The following is an 8,345-nucleotide window of genomic DNA, read 5'->3' as shown; positions in this document are numbered from 1 at the left end:
TAAAATTCTTAAAAATTTAACACTTGGCTCAAAGACATTCACACTGAATATTCAATGCCTTCATTGTACAGTGTCAAGATTTCACTGCAGAACCTCCTCCCACTAGACCTGCCCTCAAACCACTGAACTGAGCCAAAATGCCATAGGTTATTTATGAGGTTTGGTATCTTCATATATGGAGAAATTCCAGATTTTTTTTTACTTAGACAGTTCACTCATTCATTCATTCATTCAAACAGAGTTTTTCTTAACCACTGCCTCCCTCTTCTCACACTTGCACCTCTCCCAGACTTCCCAATATCAATGACTGTGAATTCCACTTTTTCATTTGCCCGGACTAAAAAATGTTATAGCCATTAACTCCTATTTCTCTCACACTTTGCATCCAACTCCATCAGCATATCCTGTAGGATCTATCTTTAAAACACATCCAGAATCCAAATTCCCCCACCTGGACTGTTAAAAAGAACCTCCCAAATAATCTTACTGCTTTAACCTTTGTTGGAAATTCCCCCAAAGAGCAACCTGAGTGGTCTTTTTAAAAAGCAAATAATGTCCTTTACAAAAGTATTTACTTCACTCAGGATAAAAGTTAAAATGATTTTCATGCTTTGAGGACTCTTTATGATCTGGTCTGAGGAATCCATGGCTTGCTGCTTTACAGCATTACAATTCCCACTCAGATAGCTTCTCAGGAACACCTTCTATGACCAGTCAAGGTAAAGCTGAATTTCCTCTACCCATGGGTTACTCTCTTACCTGTGGACCTGCCTTTTCTTCTCAATTGACCTATAACACATTTATGTTTTTGTTTGAAATAGTCTCCCTACATTGGAATAGATCCCCTTGGGAGCACTGACTTCAGCTCACACCCATGTTCCCTTTACCAAGAAGGTCTCAACTCACAAAAGTGTTCAACAATTATTTATTTATTCTCCCAACAAATGTTTTGGACTGGGTGTGGTGCTGGGGGTAAAGGGGTGAGCAAATTAGACATAGATTTGACCTCAAGGAACATATAATCTATTCAGGGAGAGCTATTTTAATCAAATACACAAATATTGGCAAAATTAAAGCTGTGATTAGTGATTTTAAAAAGACATATTAATTGGAAGCATAAAATAGAGAACCTGACTTACTCTAGGGAGTCAGGATTGCTTCTCTGAGGAACGACATTTGAGCTGAGATCTGTAGCATGAAAAAAATTAATGTGAGAGTTTTTGTAGTGAGAAGAGCAATTCAGAAAGTAGAACTGGCTTATGTGAAATTGCTGTGGCAGGAGAGCAAGGAGTGTTAGGGGCCTGAGTGAAGGCTGGTGTGGCACAGTGAGCAGAGAGTGGGGAGCCCTGTGCATGGTGACTCGGGGGGACACAGAAAGACCATGCAGCATTTTAGAGGCCTAGCTAAGTCTTTGGACTTTATCTCCTGGGCATTGGAATAACCAGAAGTCCTTGACGCCACTGAGATAATGGGAACCCATTAGCACCATTGTGACCTGTGGATGACATGATCAGGCTTCCATCTCAAAGATAACTGTGGATACACTGGGGATAATAGACAAGAAGGGGTCTGGTATGGTTTGGCTCTGTGTTCCCACCCAGATCTCATGTTGAATTGTAGTCCCCAATGTTGGAGGAGGAACCTGGTGGGAGGTTATTGGACTATGGAGGCAGATCTCTCCTTGCTGTTTTCATGATAGTGAGTGAGTTCTCACGAGATCTGGTTGTGTGAAAGTGGGCAGCACCTCCCCTTCGGCTCTCTCTCTCTTCCTCCCGCCAGCCATGTGAAGATGTGGTTGCTTCCCTTTGGCCTTCAGCCATGATTGTAAATTTTCTGAGGCCTCTCCAACTATGCTTTCTGTACAGCCTGTGGAACTGTGAGTCAATTAAACCTCTTTTCTTCATAAATTACCCAGTCTCAGGTAGTTCTTTATAGCAGTGTGAGAACAGACTAATACCAGCATCCAGAGTAGCTGGGGGAGATCAGCTGGCCACATGATGGTGTCACTGTGCCCAGGGAGTTGATGGTGGTTAATACAGATAAATTCTAGAGATAAAATTGAATTGATTAAGTAGACATGAATGTGAGGAAGACAGAAGGGTCAGGAATGTCTTTTAGGCTTCTCAACTGCAAAGATGGCAGTCATTTTTGACTCTGAAATTAAGAATAATCACCAAGAGGGGGTAGGAGGAGAGATGGTGACTTTGGCTTTACATGCTGTTCTCATGCTTGCTCTCATGTTATTAGAGTCTATGCTACTGCTCCTGGAAAAAATCTTGATCTCCAAATTATAAAAATGTGCTTGGTAAAATGCCTGTTAAATTTGAGAGAGACTACAATTTCCTAACAGCATAGTCTAAAACAGTTCTGAAAAATGACTTTAAAATGTTCCTTATAATCTTCATTATACTACCAAATAGTAATTTATTCATACTTGTCTTTATGACTGAGTGGGAGAATTTAGAACTCAAGATTTTTAAAAAAATAATATTTATCATATAGACTGAATAAAGAAAATGTGGTACATATACACCGTGGAATACTGTGCAGCCAGAACAGAGAGGAGGATCATGTCCTCTTCAGCAACATGGATGGAGCTGGAGGCCATTATCCTTAGCAAACTAACCCAGAAACAGAAAACCAAATACCGCATGTTGTCACTTGTAAGTGGGAGCTAAATGATGATAACACATGGACACATAGAGGGGAGCAACACACACTGGGGACTCTCAGAGGGTGGAGAGTGGGAGGAGGGAGAGATTCAGGAAAAATAAGTAATGGGTACTAGGCTTAATACCTGGGTGATGAAATAGTCTGTACAACAAATGCCCATGACACAAGTTTCCTAAGTAATAAACCTGTACATGTAACACTGAAGTTAAAAGTTAAATAAAATTATCAAGCCGGGCTTGGTGGCTCACGCCTGTAATCCCAGCACTTTGGGAGACCAAGGTGGGCAGATCACGAGGTCAGGAGTTCGAGACCAGCCTGGCCAATATGGTGAAACCCTGTCTGTACTAAAAAAATACAAAAATTAGCTAGGGGAGGTGGCGGGCATCTGTCGTCCCAGCTACTCGGGAGGCTGAGACAGGAGAATCACTTGAATCTGGGAGGTGGAGGTTGCAGTGAGCTGAGATTGCACCACTGCACTCCAGCCTGGGCGACAGAGAGACTTCGTCTCAAAAAAAGTTATCATCAAGAGATTAAGTAACGGTATGAACAAGTGGCATATTGTCTAAAAATAGTTCTCTGTAAGATGCTTTAAAATTTTAATTATTAAGTTGCCATCATTTCTATGGGAAAATCTTATATTATTTGACCTAAAGCACAAATACCAGCACTTAAATATGAGTAAGTAAAAGCAGATAAATAATATAATTGCTTTCCATTTACACTCAGGTTAGAGGCAACCTGAGTGATTTGAGGAGGTGGTAGTGATTGGGCTTCTCTATAAAATGTTTATTTAAACATTTATAGAAAATAAAATGCTAAATCAAATAGGATTTAAACTTAACAATAAACAAAATAACTGAATAATTGTGAAGAGTTTTTATCTTTTATCTCCATGACTTTTGCTCCATGAAGATAGTCAAACACTATGCCAGTATCAGAAATTAAAATTGTATATTTACTTTACCTTTTGATTTCAATTTTTGAAGGAAAAAAATATGAGGTTACTTCAGAAAAAATGTGTCAAAAAGATGTATTTTTTTGTTTTGCACAATTTTTAATTAGGACAGAAGTAGAAGCTGCTCTTAATAACTTTTCACTGACCCGGAGCCACTTGGAAAAGTCCTACAGAGGTGAAAAAACAAAAAAACAAAAAAACAAGAAAACCACACCACCTCTGAAGTGAGTCTGACATTAAAGACAATTCAAACCCACTCCAACGCAGACATTTAGTGACTCAGACATGACACTTTATAGTGTGTGGAACAGGATGGGTAATGGGAACTGGGGTTACAATCTCTAAGCAACAATTATGAAAAATGAATTACCGGCTGGGTGCAGTGGCTCATGCCTGTAATCCCAGAATTTAGGGAGGCCGAGGCGGGCGAGTCACGAGGACAGGAGATCGAGACTATCCTGGCTAACACGGTGAAACCCCATCTCTATTAAAACTACAAAAAATTAGCCGGGTGTGATGGTGGGCGCCTGTAGTCTCAGCTACTCAGGAGACTGAGGCAGGAGAAGGGCATGAACCCGGGAGGTGGTGCTTGCAGTGAGCCAAGATTGTGCCACAGCACTCCAGCCCGGGCGACAAAGCGAGACTCTGTCTAAAAAAAAAAAAAAAAAAGAAAAAGAAAAATGAATTACCACTGGATAAATTAATGAGAATCAGTATAAACTAAAATGTGGGATTCTCATGCTTTGCATTTGTTAACTTTTCCGTTTTCCCACTTGTGAATTAACACATCTACAAAGACCACCGAAAAGAATATGCACAGTCATCTTTTTATTCATCTATGAAAATTACTTCTGAGGAACTATCTACAAAACATTTTTGTGGACATGTCATAGTATAGTGACTTTAAAAAATCTTTCTGTTTCCTTAAACTTCTATGCTAAGATCATGTTTCATTCAAAAACTAAGAGTGTTCATTAATAGTAATCTAGGTGGGCATGCTATTTCTTTTTATAAAAAATTTTACTACTTATTTCTCAACATTTGAAGAGTGTATTTATTTTCTGACTATTTAAGAATATGTATACCTGCCCCCTAAGAAAATAAATAATCAACATTTTAATTTTGAAATAAATTGTACTGTGTTTTAATTATCAGTCTTGGTCCAAGCATATCTGCAAATATTTCTTTTATTTAATTAAGTACATCATTCTAGTTTTCATATTTCAAGCTCAAACTTTTCCCATATTTCTAGTTTTCTACTGTCATTAGGAATTTTGCATATATCTATATCTGACACAGTTTCTCAGTGAAATATTAATACATACAAATAACGCTGGCAACAAAATTCTTTCTGGGTTAAATAAAAACACACCACAAGGCCAGGTGCTGTGGCTCACTAATCCCATCACTTTGGGAGGCCGAGGCGGGCAGATTATGAGGTCAGGAGATCAAGACCATCCTGGCTAACACGGTGAAACCCCGTCTCTACTAAAAATACAAAAAATTACTCGGGTGTGGTGGCGGGTGCCTGTAGTCCCAGCTACTCGGGAGGCTGAGGCAGGAGAATGGCGTGAACCCAGGAGGCGGAGCTTGCAGTGAGTCGAGATCGCGCCACTGCACTCAAGCCTGGGTAACAGAGCGAGACACCAGACTCCGTCTCAAAAAAAACAAACAAACCAACAAACAAAAAAAAAAACCACAAAGAACAACAAAAACATGCACCACAGATGTTCCCAAAGTGTCTGATAATATTGTTATAGTAGTGATGCTTGAAGAATAAAATGTTAATATTAGAAGAACTGCTCATAAAAGAGAAAACGGTTGGAAACATGATAAAAACCACAGTGATGGATTATTAGCAAATCATTTCTCCCAAGCTTTAGATGAAAGCTTCCTTTGGAGTTGCAGTGCAAGCGGGCAGGTAAATACTAGGGGTCCTAACAATAGCAGAGAACTGAGAGCAAAATAGCCTCTCACACATTTTCTCGAAAAAAATGTACATCTGAAACTTGCTTGGGGCCCTCTCAAAATAACACCTACAATCTTAATCCACATCGAAATTATCAAATTCAGTAAGTAGCTTTGCTGAATCTCAATTTCAATTTTCCTGTGCATAGAAAATGCTCAAATCCCAAGCCTGTATTTTGCATGTCCTGAGAAAAGCAGATGTCAGGAGGGTGTGGGGTGACTCACGGGTTAAAATCTGGGTAAGCAGCAGGATAGGGGCAGCTAATGAGCAAGGGATTTTGGAGAAAGAATGCCTGTTCTGTGAAGTAGGGGCTGGGCGAGTGAAGATGCATAGACTAGACAGGAGAGACAGGGTCTCTGTGGTCTCCTCACGGTGCCACACGTCCTCCTGGATTTCTGAAATGGGGAATGTGGAGTGTTGAGGTCCAGGAGTAGCCAGGGGCCTTATACATTCTATAGATATAAAGGGATAGAGTTCTTAATCAATTGTTATACTTGCCTCTCTATTACAGAAATCTGCAATGACAGCTTTACTGATTTCTGTTTTGAATCCATTTAACCCCTGAGATCGAAAACATTTTGCTGGCCTTAAATGACCATCTACAGAAAGCTTTAATAAATAAATTCTACTGAAGTCTGCACAGTTCTCCTACCCATACCAAGTGTGAACTTTTGTATGTATGTTGAATGTGAATATGTGACAAGATTATCTAGAAAAATCTGTACTATCTAAAACAAACTTCCTGGATTATACGGGAAGAAGAGGGCTAGTCTGCCGGAATGGTGCTTCCGGAGCAGTGTATGTCAGTCACGTGGACTCACTCAGCAGCATCCTTGAGCCCAGCTCCTGCTGCAGACTCTGGAGGGATGCAGGAGACTATGGCCCAAGGCCTGCCTCCCATTCTTTGGGACCTCACAACCCCGCTGGGGAGACCTGAACCCCCACTTCCAAAGACAGCAGAGCCTGGACTGACCCAGGGTCTGGCTCTCACTCTGCTTCTCTGTGAAATAGTACTGATCACTTCATGTCTCTGGGAATCTTTCTGTTAAATAAAAGACCAGATTTCATGATTAGCAGGATTCTTTCAAACTCCAAAATTCCCTTTCTGTGAAGGCAAGACAGCGTATAATAAAATTTCACAGTATGATAATGTAGGGGTAGAAAAGATGTGATATCTTTCCTTACCCATCATAAAGGTCACAGGCGACACACCTATAACAAAAGACAGGCTAGCAAAAGTAATGCATGATACATTTATTTAATCAAAGTTTTACATGACATGGAGTCTTCAGAAATGAAGACCCAAAGACCCAGGGGAAACTGTCTATTTTAATGCTTAAGTTCAATGAAGAATGGGCAGCCACGTGCAAAGGTGATTGGACATCTCTTCAGATTCTTCTTGGCCTTTCTGTATGACATTCCTTTCCCTCGGTGTAAGGCAGGACCGCTCTGGAACCAGGGTCTTGTGATCTGCTATCAAACAAGGTGGGTCAGAGAATTTCTTCATGGCCAGCTGCCACACGGAAAGGCAAGGAAGGTTAGAGTGATATTTCCAGGGTGTCATGGCTTGCTTTGGGAAAGAATTCTGGTTTCCAGGACTCACTTAAGGGGAAAAGTAGGGGGTGGGAGACAGGAGGGCAGAAGGTCAGAGGGAAACTTGGCTTCTGGGGCCTTCAATCTCCTTTAGTTCAAAGCACTCCGGATGCCAAAGCATCATACTTTGGGGTATCATTTTATGAGCCCCAGCGATAACAGTCTTCGTGGAATTCAGAGAATGGGGAGGATGTGTGAGCTGAAAAGAATCAAGGAAGAGATGTCAACTAAAGTCAGCTTTTACCACGTGGCAAGCATCGTACTCTTTGGTTTTATGGAACAACAGTTGTGAAACTGGGCAACTTTCATACAAACCATTTCATTCCTTTAGTAAATATCTAAGCTTTTATTATTGTCTTAAGGTTCAAAACAGGTCTCCCCATCCCATCTGGCCCCTAAAAAGGATATGTACTTAATTAAAGAATAAAAGACAGGGAATTTGAAGAATGACATTTTCCCCCCAAAGGCCAAATTTCTAACTTTGTTGTTCTTTCTAATGAGCTCTCTGTAGCTGAAGCCATACCCCTAGCATCTGGATGGTAAAATAGGCTGTTTGTTTGATCCTCAGATTGGGGAGGAGCACTAGTGATTTCTTTCCTTGCTTTACTGGCCCTGAGAAGAATGCGACTTCTCGCTTGCACTCTGATTAGCAGCAGGTATAAGAAAAAAGCTAATGTTAGAACTTTTCCCCTGTCCCTGATGCTCCAGACACTGATTCAGCAGAGGTGAAAGGAACCGTTTTCATTGTGCAGAGCTATAGATTTATGAAAATTGCTTCTTTTGATAGGCAGCCAGGCATGAAGCAGCCTTCTGCTTCTAGTCTCAAAAAAAAACAAACAAACAAAAAAAAAAAACTGAGGGCTAATGATGTTAATCAAAGATATTGCCATATTTCCTGGATTTGGATCTCATTGCTACTCCTAGAGCACAGAATGGTTCCTATGACTGAAGACAGAAACCATACAATGCATTCAACATTCTGTCTTTGGTAATCCCTGAAAGTCACACTAGAAATTTAGGATTGTGTTAGCTGTAGGAAGGAAATCTGAAGTTCCCATGGAGAGAGGCGAGTCAAAGTGCAAATGTTGAAGCTGCCATTTCTCTCCGTCAGCTTTCTTGGGAATTGAGGTAGGGACTTAAAACTGTTTTCACTAA

The sequence above is a fragment of the Pongo pygmaeus genome, chromosome 13 (genome assembly GCF_028885625.2).
Source record: "Pongo pygmaeus isolate AG05252 chromosome 13, NHGRI_mPonPyg2-v2.0_pri, whole genome shotgun sequence".
Taxonomy (NCBI): Eukaryota; Metazoa; Chordata; class Mammalia; order Primates; family Hominidae; genus Pongo; species Pongo pygmaeus.
This window is presented reverse-complemented; position numbering follows the sequence as displayed.